The 12,313-nt window shown below is 49.5% G+C and overlaps 1 protein-coding gene across 8 annotated transcripts in view; it reads right to left on the bottom strand.

The window, feature by feature from the left end:
- PALM2AKAP2 (PALM2 and AKAP2 fusion) overlaps window positions 1–12,313 on the bottom strand; it is a 481,551-nt gene that overhangs the window by 94,114 nt on the left and 375,124 nt on the right. The window contains exon 1 of one of the 8 annotated variants that reach the window (XM_032306716.1): window positions 11,475–11,638. The exons of the other annotated variants lie outside the window; for them this stretch is intronic. The gene's annotated coding sequence lies outside the window, so the exon portion shown is untranslated. Of the gene's footprint in view, window positions 1–11,474; window positions 11,639–12,313 lie in introns of those variants that run through there. 8 annotated transcript variants of the gene reach the window in all.

Raw genomic sequence — 12,313 nt, forward strand, 5'->3', positions numbered from 1 at the left:
ACCATCACTGTACTCCCCGAACATTTTTGAGATCTTAATAAATGTCTTCTCCTTTTACTTTCTCTCCTCCTTAGGCAGGCAGCCAGGCTTTTTCATTTAAATGCTTGCTTTGGGGATCTGGTGTCAAGGAGTCAAAAATCCTGGCTTTTGTAAAAATCTAAGTCATCAATAAGATTATGCAAGGCATTTTAGAGAGGGTCCTTATTCCCTCCAGCCCTGGGTGTTTTGCTCTGTTCCCTGGAAGTTCCTAGGGGAACTGGCAAGACTTCATAGAGGAGGCTCCAGGCCCCGAGTTCACAGACTTGCCAAGGATCCCTGTGCGCCCGTGAGGACCAGCAGCTTCAATCTTGACCATGTGGACAGAAACAGTCAAAGCCATATAGACGCATGACGGGAAATCCCAGCTAAAACCAGTGCAGAAAGGTGTCAGGACGGCCTCCTTCCCACAACCTAGAACCTTCTAAACCTTTACATTTTAGATATAATCACAGGGTGCGACTATCCCCCCAAATGACTGGGGTTAAATTTTCTGTTAGCTAGACAGGTTGAGGGCTCAAAGACAAAATTCAGTTAATTTATGTAAATTAAATAAAATTTTTTTTTTTTTTGCAAGCCTTTGTTTATGGACTGAGATTTATAACTTCAACCACGGGAAAAGGACAGGGCTGTCTTAGCTTGTAGTAAGCACTAAACAGGCAGAATAAAGAGGCTAAGGATGAAGAGACTGTAAAAAGCCAAGCTATAGAGATTCAAATCCAGCTCTGCCACTAGCTATATGCTCTTGTCCTAAACCATGGTATCCCAGTTTCTTCATCTGTAACAACAAAAAATAATAATGGCATCTTCCCCAATAGGAGTTACAAAGGTCAAAGATGACAATATCTACATGGCCCCTTGAAAGAGGGCCCAACTTTTCACTATACAGTCATTATGAAAAGCAGCTTAAATCTACTTTGCTCTCAGAGTAAAGCTCTCTGCTCTTGGGGAAGCCTGAACTCCCAAAAGAAATAGAAAAACTTGAACTTTTCAACGTTATACTCTTCCGGAAAAAAGCTCAATCAGAATTTTGTGATTGCAAATAAACCCATGTTAAAGGCTCAAGGTTTTATCCAATTGTACACATACTGTATTAGGTCTTCCTCTGTTCATATAAACTCTGTCCTTGGTTTGGATCCATTCTTTATAAAGCCACAGGAATTGTTACTTTGTATTTGTTCAAGTATTTGCAGTAGAGGGTAAGAATTTTTGTGTATGGTGTATTGTGCAATAATTTTTGCTTGCATGTTTCCAGGCCGATTTTGAAAGGTATCATTTGCGGCACAGAGAGTTCAGTGGCAATTGTCAGAGGTGGCCTACGTTATCAAGCCCAGGAGGACCCTTGAGGAGTTCCTGAGATGGGACGATGCACTTAGAGGGTGTGGGTTGGAGGGAGGAGTGGTACTCAGGGGACAAACGCCTTTAAGGTTTGCTTCCTCTCATTTACACACCTTTAGGGTGGATGTTAAAGACAAAATTATTTCTATCATGGATTTCCCAATTATTCTCTCAAAACAACGAGGAAGCAAATACCAGGTGACAAATCTCCCTTTTGGTGACAAGACGGATAATCCTCCACAGCACCTGCCCTGACTCCCACTCTCCCCGGGAACTCCCCACCTTCCCGCTTAAAGCCCTCTGGAGCAGATCAGCCGGTCTGCTGGAAAAACACAGACTTCCCCTGGGACGATACAGTCCACCTGGCCAGATGCCCAGCAATCTGGCTTCTTCTGTACCACCCCCGCCTCTGGATCCCAGGGCGGGAGCTGGAAGTTCTGCACCACCCGCCAGCCCCTCCCCACCGCCCCCTCCACGTTCATGGCCCCACCTTCCATTTGCAAGGAATAACAATGGTTATGAAAAGTGGGTACCCAGAAGGTATGGAAAGGGGTTCTTTTCCTTCGAATGCCTCGGTTATGAAACCAGTTTGGTTCTAAAGCTGACTGAGAACATTCTACTCCGTGGATAATGGTTATTAAAAAGTATTGGGAAAGGACGGTTATAATACCAGCCGTCAAAGAAGGTTGGAAAATGCCACAGAACCTTGAACAAACTCTGTTTGCAAAGGGTAGAGCTCAAGAAAAAGTAAGCGGAGTCGGAGTAAAACCAGAAAGTAGGTACAGACGTCTGCAGGAATGTTGAGGAGACTCTCACAACGGAAGGGGGATGACGGGGTCTCTGTGGATATCATTTCCCTTCAAAACTCCCCCCATCTTAATATACACTGGGCGTGCTGGTTTCACTTCCCAGTCCTGACTCTGTGATTCCGGTTGATGTTCTGTTTACAAAAGAAAGACAGAGAGAAAAGGAAGGAGGGAGACCAAGGAGCTGGAGGGGAGAAAGTTCCAGATGTTCCGGACCAGAATCTAGAGAGACAGAAGGAGGAAGGGACAGGGGATGGGTGATGGGCAGTGAGTGGAGTAGAGCCAAAGGAGCTACAGAGGAAAGAGGTAGAGGCCCGGATCCCAGGGGGCAGAGAGGAAAGACAGAAGGAAGGAGGCCTCCCCTCCCCCCCGCCCCCCCCCCCCCGCCTTCCTTCCCCACCCCCCCACCACCACACCCCCCCACACACACACACACACCGGGCTCCAGGTGGCACAGCTGACCAACACAGCTTGCTTGGGAGCTGAAAAACAGGACAGAGGCCTGGACAAGTTTGGGGAGTAAACCTAAGAAAGGAAAGACACTGTTGCCAGCCAGGATGGGTTGGAGGAGGGAGTGACGGGGGCAATTCGGTACTGGCCTCAGAAGCATTTCCCCTGCCTCCTGGGTACCTTAGCCAGATGCTCTCAAAATTCAGACAGAAATCTTTCATGCTGCAATTTAAACTCTCTGCCGCTTTTCAAGTCCCAGGGAAAAGAATCACATTTGCATACCGCACTGCAATTTGTATGATATCACTTACGATTTCGCTGGAGAGTTGCATACATCTGAAGCTACGGAAACACATACAGGATGTGGGACAACAGCAGCACTCTGGACCTTCCGGGCAGGGTAATTCTTCCCTGTGGGGGAGCTGTGCTGAGCTCTGCTGGCTGTTAGTGCAGTCCACTGGATCGTAGTAGCACCCTCCCCACTCACAGACAAATCTCGCCCCTCTTGAAGCTTGGCTGGTTTGCACAGTGTCAACTGCCAAACCTTCCTCCCTCCTAGTTGGGTAAGGGAGCTTCTCCCACTGTCATGTGCACACAAATTCCTGAGGATTTTGTTAAAATGCAGATTCTGCTTCAGTGGGTCTAGAATGGGGCTCAGAGTTCTCTAGTTTCAAGGAGCTCCTGAATGATGCCAATGCTGTGGATCTCCGACTACACTTTGAACAGCAAGGCCCCAGAGCCCTGGTTTAGGAACGTACAGGAGCTGGGTAGGACCCTGTGCAGCTGTGGGACCCTTGGGCTGATTCCACAGCCTCTGAGCACATCAGTATCCTCGTTAGAAACATGGTGGTGATTCTAAGGATAAAAAGAAGTTGTGGAGATAAAGCAACCAATTTAGCAACTGGCACTCAAAAAATGTTAATTCCCTGGGGCACCTGGGTGGCTCAGTGGGTTAAGGCCTCTACCTTCGGCTCAGGTCATGGTCTCAGGGTCCCAGGATCGAGCCCTACATCAGGCTCTCTGCTCAGCGGGGAACCTGCTTCCTCCTCTCTCTCTGCCTGCCTCTCTGACTACTTGTAATCTCTATCAAATAAATAAATAAAATCTTGAGAAAAAAATGTTAATTCCCTTTCCCTTCCCTCAGAGCTCCTCCCAGCACCAGCACCAGGCCTACAAACCTTAAGATCAAGGCGTCCCGGGGGATTGTAGGGAATTCCCTAGAAGAGAAAACGAAATTCCATTCTCAACAGTGGTTGGAGAGGGAGGGGTTTCCTCCCTTCTCCTTCTTCTATTTTATACCCTCTATGCGGGTGATACTATAACATCCGTCATCCTTCAGAGGCTGTGAATTGTTTTGATAATGAAGCATATGATGAAAAGAATATTTTAAAAACAATGTACACATTGTGATTTCATGCAAAAGCAATGCCTCCCACACTCAGGGCCCATCTCTGTGCTGTGTGAAACACCAATCTGAGCTTTCTTCTAAAGGAAAAATGATCCCAAATAGGGATCATCACAAGTGCCTTGGATATGATCTAAGTTTCCAATACAGTTTGATCATTTTCCTCCCCAAATGAATGGCTTCTGCTCATCTGGAATTGTGTCAGAGGAGAATTCCTGCCTTTTTTTTTTTTTTAAATCCCTTTGCAAGGATAAAATGTTCTAATGCAAAACATTAATTTGCCAGGCTAAAAATAGCCTTGGAATCACACAGCACACGGCACACAGGCCTCGGTTTTATTTTTTATTTTTTTAAGATTTTATTTATTTATTTGACAGACAGAGATCACAAGTAGGCAGAGAGGCAGGCAGAGAGAGAGGGGGAAGTAGGCTCCCCGCTGAGCAGAGAGCCCAATGCGGGGCTTGATCCCAGGACCCCGGGATCATAATCTGAGCGGAAGGCAAAGGCTTTAATCCACTGAGCCACCCAGGCACCCCTGGCCTCGATTTTAATACACATACAGAGAGAGCTTTTTGAATTTAGGATTGAGAAGCACTTCAACTTTCTAGAAAATTAGTATGTATTCCTTGGGCATTCCCCCTAACCCTTACATAAAACGGGCTAGACAATGGGTTTCTTTCTCTGTTTACAGGCTGCATCACAAAATTTACATGAGGCCCTACTCCAAACAAAGTGTTTCTGCATTATTCCCCTGAGCAAATGACATCGTGATCACGTGAGCCAATCAGGTCAGGGATAGGGGCTGAGAGCAGTCAGTTAAACGCCTACAGGAAAATGTGGTTGGGCCTTCCTAGAACCTTCTGTACACACTTCACCCAGGTGTGGGGCTCAGGTAGGCCCCACAGAGCTTTGCATTTGAGGCAACTAATGGGGCGGCAGTGGGGGAGGGGAGCAGCAGCTAGTGTCCCCCCTCCCCCCTTCCCTGCCCACCAGTTGGGCTTTCCCCCCAGGGGGTCTGCTATAGGACACTGGCTCAGTCCTGGCCCCACAGGTTCACTAGGGACATCCTGCGAAGGCCATGCGCTACAGAGAGGATGCCTACCTAGGAACCCCTTTTCTTTCCGGTGCTCAGCGTAGTGGGTGTCGGGTCCTCACACTCTTCTAACAAAGAACTAAAAACCTGGAAGTCCCGGGCAGTTTCTCTACACCTTACAAACCCAGGGCACTCTAAGCTCCATGCAGAAACCTCCAGGCCGGCCTCCTGTGACACCCCAGGAAAAACGGCTCCCCCATCCCTGCTGAGCAGGCCCTGTAAGAGCCATCGTCGAGGTCCCCCTCAGCAAAGCACCAGGAAAGCAGTAAGATACACCCATGGGTAGTTCAAAGGGAGGCTAATGTTTCTGGACTGGCATTTATTATCTTCATGTATTGACTCGATTTCTCTCCAAGCCTACAGAGCAGATAAGGAGTATAGGGGCTCCGCTGGGCAGAAAGCTCAAGCAGGATCCACAGACCTTTCCAAGTATTTCCAGAATCACCTCTGGGTGGGAGCAGTGAAAACTGGCAAGACCTGAGGCAGGCAAGTCAGGGCAGATCACCTGATCTCATAATGGCTCTGGGGACCCTGTCCAGGGCACATGCCCATCTCTCCTAAGTTACAGCTGGGGTTGGGCAGGTGCACTTGGCGGGGGGGGGGGGGGGGGGGGGGGGGGGGGGCGGCGACGGACGGACTTGGATCCACTGCAGGCTTGTGTCCTGGGGCATTAAGTGCTCAGGCTTTATTTGATGTCACCAGCAGAGCTGGTTTAAAGGCAATATCTAGAAAAAACAACAACAAAAAAACCCCCAAGGAAACAAAAGGTGGTATCCAGGCTCCTCTCAAATGGGGGTTGCTGAATTTCCATACCAAAACCTAGGAATCCCTCCATAGACATTGGCGTGGCCAGACTGCCTGTCTCGATAGGCTGCCCCTCGGAACAAGGCAGATTCCCCGGACACTGGGTCTTCAGTGTAGGACTAGAGTTGAGACAGTGGGAGGTCACTGGACTTGACTTGGACATTTTAAGGGGGCGGGGGGGACTTCCCCCACTGCAGACAGTGACTAAAAAGGAAACTTCACAGAGGCATCACAAACGGTCAGGAGCTACAATATTCTGCTTTTTAAATCATGTTGCCTGTAAATCCCCAGTTATTTCTAACCGACTCACTTCCTTAAATGTACAGGCTCATCCTAGTCGAGTCCCCAGGGCTGGCCAGCACAGAGGATCTATCTGCTGGAGAACTTTGGACCAGAGGTGGAGAAAACATTTTACATGTCTTTGTATAAAAGAATGATTTGCAATGCCCACAAATTCCCTCAAAATTAATGTTTCTGTTGTGGCCACCCCACCATGGTGCCACTTAATAATTCACCCCCCCATCGAGATCTGCAAATCTGTAAAGTTAAATGGTAAGACATAAACGGACTGGATTGACCAGGCTTCTCAGGCTCTTCTGAGAACCGTTTTAATTTTAACCCGAACTGCAACTCTTACCTTAATACATGAATCCCTGTTCCCATCTTAGTGACCGAGTAAACTCATTAGAGCCAGCAAAGAATCTTGTAAGAGTTCCGGAAGGGAGTCTCACAGACATCCATCATATTACGGGTCACTGAGTGAGCTTAAAGCCCAGGTTTAGGCTCCTGAAAATTTGGGTCCATTTGCCCAACGAGAAGCCATTTCTGATTTAACTCAAAGCCTAAAGAGGAAGCAAGTAAAGAAAAAATGGAAGAAGCCTCTGGAGTGCAAGTGATTTGAGGGTGAAGAGAGAAGGGTGTCAGCCAGACCCCCCAAGTCGAAAGGGGGTAGGAGGGTGGAGGTGAGGTCAGGTGGAGAATCTTTGTGCCCAAAGCTCTGCCATCTGATCAGTGTGAGCGATGAACAGCCAGCCTGCGATACAATTGCTGGAATTTTGTAAATTATACTTTAAAAACCGTTCATTTGCATCCACGTTAAAGATGAGAGGAGATCTCAGGGCACCTCTCTGGCTCTGTTGGTGGAGCATGCGACTCTTGATCTCGGGGTTGTGAGTTCGAGCCCCATGTTGGGTGTTTGAAGACGATTTCAATAACTAACTAACTAAATAAATCTTAAAAAAAAAAAAAAGATGAAAGGAGACTTTGTTAACTTAGGAAAACAACCAATTTGGGGAGATACACAACACATGCAAGGTACTTCCATATCTTCTCTCACTCAGCACAAGTTTTCAAATAGGCAGGTTTTGGCATCCCTGTTTTGAGACGGGAAGGAACGAAGATTCTAATTCCGTGACATGCCTAAGATCTTACAGAGAACTTGACGAAGGCACGAATGTGTTTTGGCCCCGCTGAGGTTCCCGATAACCACGGCATTACAGCATCTGTGTATTGGGCTCTGCTCACTCAGGCTGCTCTGTTCAAACATCAAAACCAACCAAAAGAGCTAGGAAAGGAAGGGGCCAAAGGATGGTGATATCCATTCCTCACTGAGTCCTGCCACTCCCCTGGCTTCCCTGGCATTTATACCACGACCCCCTCAACCAGGATACATATCCCCCAAGACTTAAAAGACCAAACAAAAACACCCAACTTCTTAAACCCACTTGAGGGACACTCCATCACCTTACCCTGTCTTCCGCCTGGATAAGGAAACGGACAGCATTTTGCCTGCGCAGGTCCCCCTTTCCACTGGCATGGCCCATCAGGCCACTCGGAGACTTCCACGGAGACGGCAACAATACCAGTTACCTGTCCCTGATCCCACTCGAAGGTATCCCACAAGGCCTGGCAGTACAGGTGTACCTAAATTTTAGAGACAAACACTACACGGGAAAGAGGTAGGTGGGCCCGAGGAGAACCTCAGGCCCTTCTCCCAAAGGGTCTATTCTCTCTTGTATCTCCCCAATCTCAGAATTCACTTCAACACGTGAAAAGAACCCTGGGCTGAAACCTGGAGAAAGCACATCTTGTTGTTACTGGAGGCAAAGGAAAGCTCCATGATTCATTCATTCTCCTGGCACTCAATTTTCCAGACAGCGGGGCGAAAACAGAAATGGTATTTATGGTGGGATTGTTTCCTCAAAAGCCAGTCTCCAGGGGCCGTCCTGGAGTGGATTCCACAATGACGCTTCTGCACTCCCATAATTCATAATTTGTCTTTCTGCTGACATCACATGGAGACTACAAAGTCCTAAACTGTTGACGGAAGGACAACCATATGTTCACCACAGTAAACTCACCAAGGCAAAGAGCAATCAGGGGCAAGATAGCCATTCTTTATATCTTAGAAACGCACTTTGTATCAGCAACAGTTGAAACAAATTTTTAAAAACTTAGGTTTAAACGTATATTACTTAGAGTACTTCATTTCTTAAGTATTCTGGTTCATCAGGTGTGACTAAAAAATCACATAGGCAAAATCTATAATTTCTCCCTGAGAAAAAGGTCCAAAACTGAACAGTAGTCACAGATGTTCTTAAAAGGGGATTCTCTTACCAAGAGTCTGGATCTCATCACCATGGATCATGGAGGCACCAAAACCCGAGGGCCCAAGCAACTCAACGTGCTGATGGGTAAGGCTGGTGCCAATGAGGAACCCCCAACCTTAAGCTATTTTAGCTTCATAGAGTAATCTATCCATCAGTGTAGAGTTTACACAGTATAAAGAAAATGACGCCATTTCCTGGCAAAACTTACTAAAACTGTTGAACCTGATAAGTACATGAATTAATCGGTTCAAGTTTCCAATAGCTGGTACAGGATCCCTGACCAATAACCTAAACAAAGGATGACTCCTGTTTCTCACGATCAAAGAGCAGTCATTCCACAGGCTACTTCAAGATTGATCACCAGTTCTACCAGAGATGAGATATGCATAAAATTAAAGACTGGAACTATACCATCACACTTGTGGTCTTTACAAGTAACTTTCAACACGCACCTGTTTCAATTGTTTAAATTCCTCAACATAACCTCCACCCAAATTTGATTTCATTCTTACTTGAAACATCTCTCATTATCTTAATAAGTAGAGACTTGTAAGGACATCCGTGATAGAAATCTGAGAGATGGGAGCTTTAGGAGTCAATCAAATCTCTAATGATGCTACCAAGACAACAATTCTCCCAATTAAGCAGAAAGTCGAGGGTGTTAGCATTTCTTAAAAGTAATATTTAATAGTTAATTCCATACTAAAATAGAGAAGTTTTCGAATAAAACAACCAACGGATCATTTTTTCCCTCACTTGATACCAAGTTAAGACAACCTGCTTCATCTTATTACCCTGAGATCCCGAGGCTCCTGAGTCAGAATGAACCATTGATGGAAGTGAAATGATCTCTGACCACACTACCCTGAACTCTGCAGGCAGAGTCGTGCCAACTGTCATGCCAGAATGATGAAACAATGGGTATTTCAAAAGGTCTGTTCCCATCTCAGAGCCTGGCCACCCTCTCACACCAGCACCTCAGCATCCCAGAAAAACACTGAAGTGAATTTCTTCTTCTTCTTCTCACTGCCAGAGAAACATGTCAGCACCTAACTGCACACAGTCCACCACGGAAGAGACTGCAAGACCCAGAGAGGTTTACTTTCATTTTTCTTGGCTCTTGGCTCATTTTATTAGTGCAGCCCAAAATAACTGCAGGACCTACATAACCCAATGGGACACCCATTCAAAGGAGAAGCTGTCCTCGGAGCAAAGAGCCTGTGTCAAAACTGGGCAGGAGAAAGCTGGCCATGGACAGCTGTTTGGAAGGTGTGTTAGGGCAAGTCTTAGTTCTTAAGGGCTGTATGTTTAACGCAACAGAGGAAACTCCTTCAGAGACAGCCATCATTTCTAGACATGCTACTCTGAAATGTTATTGATGAATATTGGGGATGCTGCCAGGCTGGGAGAAAGAGAGAATGTTTAATTAAATTAGGACCGTTTCCAGGAAGAAAAGTGTGATGCGTAAGTGAACTCTCTCTTTAATGAGAACAGAACGGAGGAAACAGATCTTCTGGTATTACAATAGTGGGCGGTGGCCCCCCATATGCCAGTGAACACATCCAGTGAACACGTTAAGAGAGCAGGTTGCTTCCCCTGGGAATTTGCTTCCCGGATTCAAAGATGTACCATAGAGAGATGTACCATAGAGAGATGTACATAGAGAGATATGTGTGTGCACACTCTTCTCAAAGGTAAGTACATTTAAGAGTGGGGAAGGAAGCTTGCCCGAGCCAAACCAATACCACCCCACACGGGAAACTGGCTTGAAGCGACAACCCACCATCTCTCCAAATGAGTGAACTCCCTCTACAGGACTCCCCCTTTTTGAGGATTAGGGAGAGCTCCCCAGGGCTGGCAATGTCTGTCCTGAGGGCAGGGAGCTCAGTAACCCGCTGCCTGTCTAGCCCATCCTGCTCCCCCACTGTATGCAACCACCCTTAGCCTTCAAGTTTCCCTTGCCCAGCCGGGCCTTCCTCCGCAGGTTCCGGGGCTCACGGACTTCCATTCAGTCCCCCGTCCCCCACTATGTTTCTCCAGAATTGCTCAGGGCCACCAGGATCTCCTGGCTCTCCTCTCTAAAGGCATGCTTACGGCACCCCCCCCCCACCCCGCTCCCATTACCGGCACCGTTTGCTCAGAGTTCACCAGCACAGCACGATCCACACATCCCACTCCCCAAAGTGTCTCCACAAAGGGCCCAAAGAGACGTACCCTCGGCTTTATCCAGAATAAAATACCGGATCCTAGCAGCCGAGGTCTCAGCCTCAGGCCAAACTTCCAGGCTCAGCGCGTACCCCTCCATCCCCGCATGGCCTCTGGAGCGCAGCTCGCAAATCTAGTCTGCGGGGCTCTGGCAGGTCCGGGAGGTGGCCCTCCCCTGCCTCGGGCTCCCGGCGCACCCCCTGAGTTCCCCAACCCCCCAGCGCTGCCATCTAAGGACTCCTGTCTTCCTCGGGAGCCGAACCGGTGGTTCTATCTTCTGCTGCTCCCGGTTCCGGAGGGGTGGCCACGGGCCGGCCGTTAGATACTCCTCACTTTTCCTCTACAGCCCGCGCCCGTGCGTGTGTGTGTGTGTGTGTGTGTGTGTCTGGTTGTGGGGGGGGGGGGCAGGAGAAAGAGCCCTAAGTTTATTTTTCAAAGCACATATAACTAAGTACTGAATAAAGCGGCCAAAGGCTCGGCCCTCCCCCAAACCTAGGAATTCAAAGCCACATGGCCACAGCCCTTTCCAGCCAGGCCCCCTCCCAGCACACGCTCCTCTAAGCAAGGCCATAAAAGCCCTTTAAAGTCCGCGATCCTTCTGAGGACTCCCCAGATCTGCAGCCCCTCCCAGGCCACCCTCCTCCCACCACGCCTGAACCCCTACATCAGGAGAGCTCTTTGGGGATGTGGTGTCGGGGGTAGCCGCACCCCCAGCCTGGGCCACCCACCTCTGGGCGCAGGATCCCGGGGGACGCAGTCCTCGAGCTCCGCTCCCGCTCGGCCCCTGCCTCCCGGCTGGGGCGTCCACAGGCTCCGGCGAAGACGAGTGGCAGCCCCAGAGCGGGGCGAGCGCGTCTGCCTGGAGCCTCCCGCGCCGGGCGAGCTGGAGGGCTGGGAGCGCCGCCCGCCGGCCGCCGGAGCCCGCCTCCTCCCCGCCCCGCCCCGCCGCCCGGCGCCCGGCGCCCGCGGGCCGCCCCTCCGCTTCCACGTGCCCTCCCCATCCACCCACACCTCTCTGTGGCTTTGGTGGAATCCAAGCACAAACTGAGAAACCACGGGATGAATGAATGGATGGACTGGAGGGATGGAGGGTGGATGAATAGAGGCACCGGGCCAGGGAAGCTGTGTGATTTCCTAACTGGGGAGAGGGCTCTGTGTCTGGGCATGGGGCCCCGGGTCAGCGTGCGGGTGGGCGTGTCGGCGTGTGCACAGGCGTACGCATGTTGGTGTACACGTGTGTGTGGTGGGGGGGGGTAGGTGGAACCGTGTGGGTGCCGGTGCGCGCTCGCGATGCCAGGAGCCGCTGAGCTCCTCCTGCCCGATCCTTCATGTCTTACCCAGCACCACGACGATGGTCCCCGGGGAAGTACCACCGCTGGCCGCGGTGAGGAAGTCTGTCTTGGTGACAGGGATGAGGTCTCCCTGTGTTTTGGCGCTCTCCCCGATATGGCCCAGAGGCCGAGGTGTGGACAGGGATGTTTCCGGCCGAGCCTTCAGGCTGCCCTCCCCACTGTGGCAGCCGGCGGCCTGGTGTCACAGCGCGTGAGTTAACAAAGCCAGCGGTGGG

The sequence above is a fragment of the Mustela erminea genome, chromosome 12, assembly GCF_009829155.1.
Source record: "Mustela erminea isolate mMusErm1 chromosome 12, mMusErm1.Pri, whole genome shotgun sequence".
NCBI lineage: Eukaryota > Metazoa > Chordata > Mammalia > Carnivora > Mustelidae > Mustela > Mustela erminea.